Source organism: Zingiber officinale, chromosome 10A, assembly GCF_018446385.1.
Source record: "Zingiber officinale cultivar Zhangliang chromosome 10A, Zo_v1.1, whole genome shotgun sequence".
Taxonomy (NCBI): Eukaryota; Viridiplantae; Streptophyta; class Magnoliopsida; order Zingiberales; family Zingiberaceae; genus Zingiber; species Zingiber officinale.
In genome coordinates this window covers 4,848,207-4,858,142 of record NC_056004.1, presented here as the reverse complement: position 1 = coordinate 4,858,142, position 9,936 = coordinate 4,848,207, and the positions used below count along the sequence as shown (strand labels likewise).

The window sequence follows — 9,936 nt, the reverse complement described above, 5'->3', positions numbered from 1 at the left end:
GAGTTTGGGGTGTAGCTGAGCAACTGTTTCCCCTTCTTCAAGCCGGAGGTTGTTTAGTTAGTTCCGGAGCAGGTTATGTCTTACAAGTTAGCCTCCGAGGTTCCTTCGTGTAGTTCCAGAAACTTCTCCAAAGATCTTTTGCAGAGTCATAGGTGTCGATCCTGTTGACTTCTTGAGGTGGAAGTACGCTCAACAAATGAAACTCTTCTTTGTCGTTAGCTACGAAGTCACTCTGCTCTTTCTTGTTCCAGAGGTGTTCTTCATTTTCATCTCCGTTATGATCTTTAGATGCTATAAAATCATATTTAATAATTAGGAGAATTTCAAAATTAGTTTCACTATAAGAAAATTGGGTTTTTACAACACTTAAAAGACAATGTTTTTTTTTTTAAAAAGCGTTGTCATTTTTTTTTAACAATGTTTAGTGAAAAACATTGTCTATTTCTTTATTTTCTTATTAATAGACAACGTTTTTTTTAAAAATCGTTGTCTTTTAGTTATTTTTGTGGGTCAACGACAACACTTCTTGAAAAGCGTTGTCTATTATCATTTTTTTAATATTGTCTATTGTCAAGTTCTCGTCTAAATTAAATCTAGAATGATATAAACTGTTGGATCAAATAAGGAGTTGAAAACCCCCTAGGTTTCACTCGCTCGCACCCACCTATCTTCCAAAAACCTCCCGAACCCCTCTCACAACTTTTCATCACTCGCCTTCTCCATCCAACTCCTCCTCTCACGCCCTCTCGCCTCCGTCTCGCCTGCCACCGCTGCCATCGTTTCCGCGCAAGGGCAACTCACGTACGACTCCACCTCCTCTTCTGCGTCCGCTCGACAGCTAAAGTGGTTCAACATTGGAGAGGGTTGTCTTGTATTTGAAGGCCTCTTCGAGTTCTACCAGGCCTCCACTGACGGCTCCATCGGCGCCGCCGTGAAGATCAACCGCGAAGATGCCGACATTGCCATCAACTGGGTCGGCGGACTACACCACGCCAAGAAGTGCGAGGCCTCCAACTTCTACTATGTCAACGACATTGTCTTCGACATCCTTGAGCTCCTTAAGTACCACAGGGTAAGCCGACTGTACATTTCCTTCTGTTACTCTTCCATCATAGATTTTGTTCTTACTTCATTGTTGGCGATCATGTTTAGAGTTGATTATTTTTTGCTTCTATGCAACTTACAAGATTTAGTAGTAATTAGAGGCAATTACAGTTTTATTTAATTTAGTTGATTTTCATTTGTTTTCCTAGTCTTAGGAAAGCCATTTCATTTATTTTATGTTCACACAGAAGCTCCATCGACATGAGGACGTTCTCACAAGGCGGCTACGAGCTTTTTGTTAGCCTTGTTGTAGCTCCTGACATCTGTAAGCACACATCAAAATCTCTCCTTTCCTCTTGTTTTTATCAGAATCAAAAGGTTTCAGAATAACAAATTCCGAAAAGTAATCTAAGAGGTTCGTGAAGATCATAGTCATTGCTACAACTTTGGGCATCCTTTTGTTCTTGATCGCGCCTGTGTTCATTTGGTGGAGAAGGAAAAGAATCGAAAGTATGTATGCTCAACCACTCATGTTAAATATTGCCGACTAGGTGTATGATGAAATGTCCTTATGAGTTATACTTGTTGATTGGTATTTATTTTTCACATTTAACTACTACATTTAGCTGTAAGTTTGTTCAATGACACATACTCATTTGCAACATAAAGCAAAGTCATCGAGGTGAACAAGAAAAAAAATATCACCTGGCAAAGTGACAAAGATCACAAATTTGGTAGTGATGTCTACCCTAAATACTTCCAGCAGGGAGGTTTCATATGAGGTGCCAAGCTGTAAGTGTTTTTGTCTTTCATTTATATATCATATGTTGTATTCAAGTTGGTAGCAATCCATTGTAATAAAATTTGCAGTTGAGCGAGCAAGAATATCTCATTGTTTGGATGAGGACAACTGCCTTGCCATAGTTTAGAAAACTCTATGGGAGAATTGAGAGAGACCTCGCAGCCAATGAACAAATCTCAATGACAATAGAGAACAACTACAACACTTACAGTTTTGAAGGGGAGAAGAGGTTGGTACTTTCTACTACCTCATGGATAGGTGGGAAGAATGGTTTCATTGGTGTTGCATATCTTACAATCGGTAGCCTTTGCATATTTCTTGTGGTAGCCTTCATAGTTCTTTATCTGCTCAAGCCCTGGTAAGTATCTCGCTCCTCTTTAGCATTTATGGTGCGCAGTACAATGAATACATTTTTCTATAGTTGATAAGCAAAAATTAGGTTAACAAGGCTTGACTTGGAACTAATAGACTTGTTGCTCCGATTCATTTCAACTTCGATGTTACCTAGTCACAACTCATGCAAGTTGGTTCACTTGTTGTTGCAGGACCCTTGGAGATCCATCGTACTTATCTTGGAACAAAAACCCAGATGGACATTAGTGAAACTTTAAGCTTATGTTGCATTCAAAAGTTGGTAAAGTTACAAATTTAGTTGCCCTAAATCAAAGTCTGTCAATCATGTGCAAACAATTTTCTTTGAGAATTCTGTTATCTGTAACTTCAATAGAGACCAAAGGAAATACAATGTTAGATTATTGTGCAAATTGAACAGTCACGTCTGTCATGTTGACAATAGTATCATCATTTTAGGAATTATGTACCTAGTTTTTATGTACACTGTGTATCTATCTCTATTATATATAGTGTACCTGGTTTTGATGTGTCATAACTCTGTTATTTTTGTTAACTTATGGTTGATTTCATTTCTATGGTAGGGTCAAAGAAACATAATGGTTTTGCAAATATAAAAACAATGATTTTGTAAATAAAAAATCAAATATAATTTTTTATTTTTTTATTTTAAAAAGACAACGCTTTTGTAATGTTTTAAAAGCGTTGTCTTTATAAAAAAATAACAACACTTTTAAAGTGTTGCAAAAGCGTTGTCTTTGTTACAAACAACAATGCTTTTAAAGCGTTGTCTTTGAGTAAACTTTTAACAACAGTGCTTTTAACAACGCTTTTTTAGTCACATGGACAACGCTTTTAAAGCATTGTCTATTAGCTTTTTTCTTGTAGTGTTTTAAAGAAAACCTCCATTTTCTTTTTTCAAATGGTGAAATCCCTCTCAAATTTTGATAGATGAATGCTCGATCCGGCCATCGTTTTCTTGCTTTAGCTGGCGGTTAGTCCTTCTAAAGTTATCTGACTCTAATATCACTTGTAGGTCCAGGTAGGATGATTAAGGGGTAAATAACCCTTAAAAAAGTTAGAAGAATCTCTTACTTTCCAACTTAGCAAGGATACGATCTTAATTAAAACAAATAGCTAACATAAAAAGAATAAAAAAAAATTAAAATGCTAAGGAATTTTACTTGGTTACAACCTCGTTGGTTGTTAATCCAAGGTAGTTGAAAGATTCACTAAAAATCTCCTTTGTGACTGCAGAGTAGCCTCTTACAGTTTTTAAAAGCTCAAAATAGATAGGAAGATTAATACAATGATTGATTTCTAATTTCTAGCTTCAGGAGACTTTTTATAACCTCCTGGGAGAATGTTATTATTGGTTGACGTGGCTCGAAGGTGCCTGCAAAGGGTTCCAGGGCGCCTCTAGTGTTGATAAAACTTTATTTGAAGTGCAATGGTCAGTCAATAACTTTGCTTGATGGGAGACGCCTTTTCGCCTGGATCTAAGGCGCCTTCCGTCTGTCGAGGCACCTTCGCACCTCAATCCATCTGAGGTGCCTCCACATAGTCGAGGTTCCTCGCATCTTGATGATTCCAAAAGTCAACATCATGGCTAGCTTTTTCAAACTTCCTTTGCGTGGGTGATACTCGGTCATCCGGAGTTGAGCTCACCAAACCCAACTTTCGGAGTCTAGGCCTGTTCGGCAAAAGAAGCGACACTTCACACCTGAACAAGACAAAGTGATTCATGATGAAGTTACTAAGCTCCTGGAAGCAGGACATATCCATGAGGTCCAGTTTTCATCTTGGCTAGCAAATGTGGTCCTGGTACCAAGCCGGGAGACAAATGACTAGTCTGCATCAACTTCTAAGACCTCAATAAAACCTGCCCCAAAAACTGTTATCCACTTAAGCTAAAGATCGATCAACTGGTGGATTCAACCTCAAGATGTGAGCTTATCTGCATGCTAGATGCATATCAAGGGTATCATCAAATCCCTTTAGCCACGAAAAACCAAGAAAAGGATAGTTTCATCACCTCTGATGTGAGCTTCTGTTATATGGTTATATCATTCAAATAAAGAATGTTGAAGCTATTTACCAATAAATTATGAATTGGGTCTTTAAGCACTAGATCGGATGCATTGTCAAGGTCTACATGGATGGCATACTGATCAAAGTCAGTTCGGGCCAAGAAGTTGATCATGACGTGGAAGAGACGTGCAACACCTTACTAAGATATGACCTCAAGATGAACCTGATCAAATGCTTTTTCGGCTTCAAGACTGGTTGTTTCCTTGGCTACAATATCAACAAGCGAGGGATAGAAGTCAATCCCTAAAAAGTACAAGCCCTACTGAACATGGCTTCCACGAGAAATGTTAAGGAGATCCAGATGCTAGTCGGGCAAATCACCACACTATCATAGTTTATCTCTCAATCGATCGCAAAGAGCCTTCCATTTTTTAAGATAATGCACGAGGCAGTTTGGTTATCATAGGAAGAGAAGTGCGAACAAGCTTTCAATAACCTCAAGGCATACTTGACAAACCTACCCATTCTATGTAAGCTGTGGTGGGAGAGTATTTGTGGTTGTACATGTCAGATTCCGAAGGAGCCTTCGACTATGTTCTAGTATGACATAAAGGCAATGTCCAACAAGATATCTACTACTCAAGCCATTTGTTGAAGGATATTGAGATTTTATGCACTATGTGTTATATTTGAAAGGTATCCTAAGACAATCGCCTTAAATATTATATCATTTATTATATAAATAAAATTTACTATTTGAGTTCATATTCCTTATGTATATAATTGGATCTTAAACTCATTTACTGAATGTTCGCAATATAATATGATTTATAGCATGAGAGAACTTGTGATTGAATTACAACTAGTGAGCAACTCTACATGTGCAATTATAAATATATTGAAATTGTTGGAACCCCAAGGTTGTTTTGATGTGATCAACAAGTTAAGTTAGGTCCTATCGTGCTTTTAACATTGTGTCTAAGTGTGCAGGAGCTTAGGAGCACAAGGAGTTGAGCAAAAGACGCAGCTAGCGAGAAGGACTGCACGGAAGGGAGCTGATAGGCTCAGTGCGTTTGAGGTACGAGGCGCTGCAGAAGAGTACGCGGGCGGACGAGAAGGAGGTGCGCGGCATTTCCGAAGGACGAGAAGCCAGAACGGAAGGTTGCTCGAGAAGGTCAGAAGTTGGGTTCGGGTGAGCCCTATTCCGGATGGTCGAGATCACCCAAGCGAGCAAAAGACTCAGACTGAGGTAAACGGAGCCGCAGCAGAAGACCCGGGCTGAAAATTCAACGAGATTGACTTTCTCCACTCGGGGCGCTCGGAACTGTCCGGGGCGCCCGGAACTGTCCGGGGTGCCCGGAACAGCCCGGGTTGACTTTTTGACCAGGATCGCGTCAAATGCGATCCGTTGAGAAGGGATAACATTTTATCCCCTCCCAGGCGCCTGGAACCCTTCCAGGCGCCCCAACCAAGGCTATAAATACAGCCTTTGTCCAAAAGCTTTAGATAATCTCAGAAATTGTGTATTCCAACACTTGTGCGCTTCCAGTTGTAGTTTAGCTTCTATTTCTTTGTGCGTCATTGCTGTAAGAGGCTTCTCCACTTGAAAGAGTACTAGTGCGATATTTTTCTTGGATTAACAACCTCCCCGGTTGTAACCAAATAAACATCTTGTGTCTCTTCTTTTCTATTTTAATTTATTACTTTTCTATTTTATGCAAGTGTTCTGTTGAAGGTTCGAGAAGAGTTTGTTTTTTTGTTTATAGGCTATTCAACCCTTCCTTCTAGCCGGCCGCCACGATCTAACAGAAATAATCCTAGTTATTGAATTGATGAGTTCGGACATCATCGATTCGGTGAGACTTGCACAGATTATACTCCTTGGTCTAACCATGCAGATGTTACTCATTAGCTAAAGATATTGTTATGTCGAGAGTTAAACGTGGATACTAGTTATGGTAACTGTTGGGGCAATTTCCTTTGGTCAAGTTTGACCAGTTTGACTAAGCTTGAGTTAAGTCAAGCTTGAGTCGGGATTTGAGTTTTGATGTTTGACAATCTAAGGAGATTGCTGGAGCAATCATCCGGTTATGGAGATGGTCAAAGGGTTGACCAGGTTGATAAGAAGACAAGTCAAGTAGGTCAAGGATGACAGGAGCCTTGACTGGGTAAGTCCTAACTGGAGGTTAGGCGTCTGGAAGTCCTAACTGGAAGTTAGGTAGTGGTAAAGTCCTAGTGAGGAGCTAGGCAGGGAAAAGTCCTGGTGAGGAGCCAAGCAAAGGAGAAAGTCCTAGTGAGGAGTTAGGCAGGAGAAAGTCCTGGTGAGGAGCCAGGCAATTGGAAAGCCCTGGTGAGGAGCCAGACAATTGGAAAGTCCAAGTGTGATCTTGGCAAAGGAGAAAGTCCTGGTGAGGAGCCAGGCAATTGGAAAGTCCAAGTGTGATCTTGGCAAAGGTTGTAAGTCCAAGCATGTGGTCTTGGCAAGGTAAGTCCTAATGTGACTTGGCAAGGAGAACTCGACAACTAGGATGAGGCCGAAGGAAGCTCTTGAAGGCAAAGCGTGAAGGATGGGGAGATATCCAAGGGACGCAAGGCTGATGGAGGAGGCTAGAAGGCTAGTTCGAGGTTGGTCGGATGTGGCCAAATGCTAGGCATGGAGACCCAACAGGTCACGGTTGACCAGGAGTTGGGTTGGAGATTTTGTACTTGAGTTTGAGTCAAGTTCAGGCTGGTCAATCGATTGAACCAGGGTCAAATCGATCGGGCGATCGATTGAACCAGGGTCAAATCGATCAGTGGATCGATTGGAGTGTGCTGCGAAAGAAGGAATGGTCCAATCGATTGGTCCATCGATTGGAACCATAATTCGCGAGCACAGAGGCCTTCCCAATCGATCGAGCGATAGATTGGGAGATGCCGATCGATCAGCCGATCGATTGGGCAGGGGAGTTCTTGCGCGATCGCGAGAACACAGAAAGCTTCTGAATCGATCCACCGATCGATTCAGATGTTCCCAATCGATCGGTCGATCGATTGGGATTCGACCTTTGGGCAGGATGCAGGTGATGTTTAGGAAAAGATCGGCGCGATCTTTTCCTGCGAGCACACAGCGATTTTTCAGCGATCTTCTCCGAGCTTCTCCGCCAGTTCTTAAAGGCTCTTGGGGTGCATCCCCATGGTTCAAGAGGCAACACCAATCAACAAGTAAGCAAGAAGAAGGGTGTATTTCAGTTGTATTTTTGCGTGTCTTCTTCTTGTGTGAGTGTTGTAGTGTTGTGTGTGTTTGTATGAGGCTTCTCCGCCTATGGCTGCGACCGAGAAGGAGTTGTTTACTAGTGGAGAGTGCTCGAGCGTGTAGATCCTTGGATTAGTCACCTCTTCTTGAGGTGGATACCAAGTAAACCCTAGGTGTTAGCGTGTTGGTTTGTTGTGTGTTTGTATTTTATTTTCCGTTGCATATCAAGACAAAGCAAACCGACGCAAGCGCGACGAGCCGCTATTAACCCCTCTAGCGGGCACAAAGGTCCCTACAGTAACTAGTTCATTAGAGTGACCGAATATATGGCTTCATATGGTTCTATACATATATGGATATATCTATGAAGTTCTTAATGTACCTCGAGTGCTAGTTTCCTTCGACTTGAGGTATTCAAGTCACCTTGGTTATGGAAGCATATACTTTGACATCTTCAGAAAAGCGTCTCCTTGAAGATGTGCACCTGAAATGGTTGGATATAAGTTGAAGTGCTCGAAAGTTTTTGGATAGTCCACAAAAGATTCATTGCTCCTTATGAGGAGATGTATGCCCTATGACCACTTCTCAAGATTGTTACTCAAAGTTTTTGGCCAAAACATCATATGTCAAAAGTACGAAACTCTTGAACACATGTATGAGTAATTTGAATCCGCAGGACGAGAAAGTATTACTTGCGCTAAATGTGACGTAGTCAGCTTAGTGGAAACTGACACATAGACCATGTCCTGAATCAAGTAGGTATAAGACGAGTGAAAGGAATGAGGTACAACTAACTATAGCTACTAAAAGGTTCAGAAGTAATTCTAGAATCAACTGTTTGATTTTATGGTCAATTGAGAATCATGATGTATTACTAGATGTCACTTATAATCGATCCATAATTGATAATTAATTATAGATGACCAACATAAATAAGAACTTATTAAGTCACACGCACTGCGAATTTATCTAAAAGACTTAAAACAAGTTTGAGAATTAGATTCTCAGATCGAGAGAGATTGAGTCTGGTTGAACCAGACGATGGAAAAATATAGAAGATATTTTTGTTGAAATGGAAGCACAGATGAATCTTTTTTTTTTTTTTTTTGAAGATAAGTTGAATACTTTTTAGTTTAATTATAAATTAAATTGATTTAATTTTAATTAAAAGACATTTGGTTATTGAACCAAACGATTTAATTATTGAATCAAATGATTTGATTTCAAACTAAACTTAAAAGTAATGGTATGAATTACCGAGTAATATATATGAGTTTGAATTTGATCCAAATCGGATAGAAAATTCATATAAGATACCGATGGGATAAGAAAATAAATTTAATTTGGAATTAAATTAAATCTTTTTCTTTTTTCCTTTGCTTTTTAAAAAATCTCTTTTCGTATTCTCCTTTTCAAGAAGTTAATGAAAACCGAGAATCCCTAATCTTTTCTTTCCTCCACCGCTGGCCGCGTTTGGCTTCTCGTTTCCTGCTGCGGACCACAAGAGGCGGCTGCCTCTTGCTTCGCCGATCGCCCTCCGGTCGTCCTACCTTTGCATCGGCGAGGTCCGGACGGAACTGGAGAAGGCGAGAGAGGGGAACGACGCCTTCTCTGCTCGCGCACGCCGCCGCCGCCGCCCAACGCCGCGGACGCCTTCCGTCCACCGGCTCAAGGCCCTGCCACCGGCCACAGCCACCAGTAGTAGCCTCCAGCAGTGCCGGACAAAAAGCACAAGAAGGAGAGCCCTCCCTGCGCCGCTATTCAACCCTGTGCATCAGCAGTGTTGCCGCCTCCGGCCTCTGGAGCCCTCCAGAGCTCTCTGCCACCGGACACAGCAGCCGGCAGCACCCTTTCCGGTACCAAACGGCAGCCAAGGGTTGCTGCCTCTTTGGTGTCGCCGGACTGGATAAGTCGTTTTCGCACCCGTGGCTAGTACCACTCGCGAAGACAAAACTCGTGACTTCCGAAATCATCTTGAAGATTGCTCGACGTGGATCTAAATAGAGGCGAGACTCGAGTGCAAGGCTAGCAAACGCGAGTCTCAAGGCTAGCAAACGCTATCTACAAGTTCGATCACGAATAGTCAGGTATACTTAGAGTAATTTACTTTTCGTAAAATTTTTATTATGCGATCATGTTTGACCGTGTTGTATCCATGCATGCGTGTGGTGTGGGTGATGTAATAATTAGGAATTATTATATTTTTATTCCATTACTTATGTTTTTGAAACGTGTTTTAGCATGCACTACGTCATCTATAACTCTACACTACGCTAGAGAAACTTGCTTTGTCGCTAGTCCTGATCACACACTAGCTTCGACCTTACTTTTTCTTGCATCTCGTTACAATGCTCACTAATTACTAATCCAGAAGCTTTCGGATGTTTGATCAAGTGGACCACTAAACTCGACAAGAATGACATCCAGTACCAACAAAGGGCGGCTATCAAGGCCCAAGCTTTAGCCGACTTCT

The 9,936-nt window shown here is 41.2% G+C and overlaps 1 protein-coding gene and 1 long non-coding RNA gene across 4 annotated transcripts in view; both read left to right on the top strand.

The window, feature by feature from the left end:
* Positions 1-649: 649 nt before the first annotated feature.
* LOC122027520 lies at positions 650-2,675 on the top strand. Of its 3 annotated transcripts, none has more exons than XR_006124436.1 (4): positions 650-1,072; positions 1,293-1,554; positions 1,714-1,836; positions 1,915-2,675. It is a non-coding gene; the product is annotated as an uncharacterized LOC122027520 (long non-coding RNA). The 3 variants fall into 3 exon arrangements; XR_006124437.1 differs by having other exon boundaries at positions 1,293-1,836; positions 1,915-2,204; positions 2,392-2,675; XR_006124435.1 differs by having other exon boundaries at positions 1,293-1,836.
* A 6,226-nt stretch (positions 2,676-8,901) lies between these two features.
* The window catches only part of LOC122027124 (protein STRICTOSIDINE SYNTHASE-LIKE 3-like), a 32,557-nt gene continuing 31,522 nt past the window's right edge, over positions 8,902-9,936 (top strand). Inside the window, exon 1 of the mRNA XM_042585984.1 lies at positions 8,902-9,550. The gene's annotated coding sequence lies outside the window, so the exon portion shown is untranslated. The remainder of the gene's footprint in view (positions 9,551-9,936) is intronic.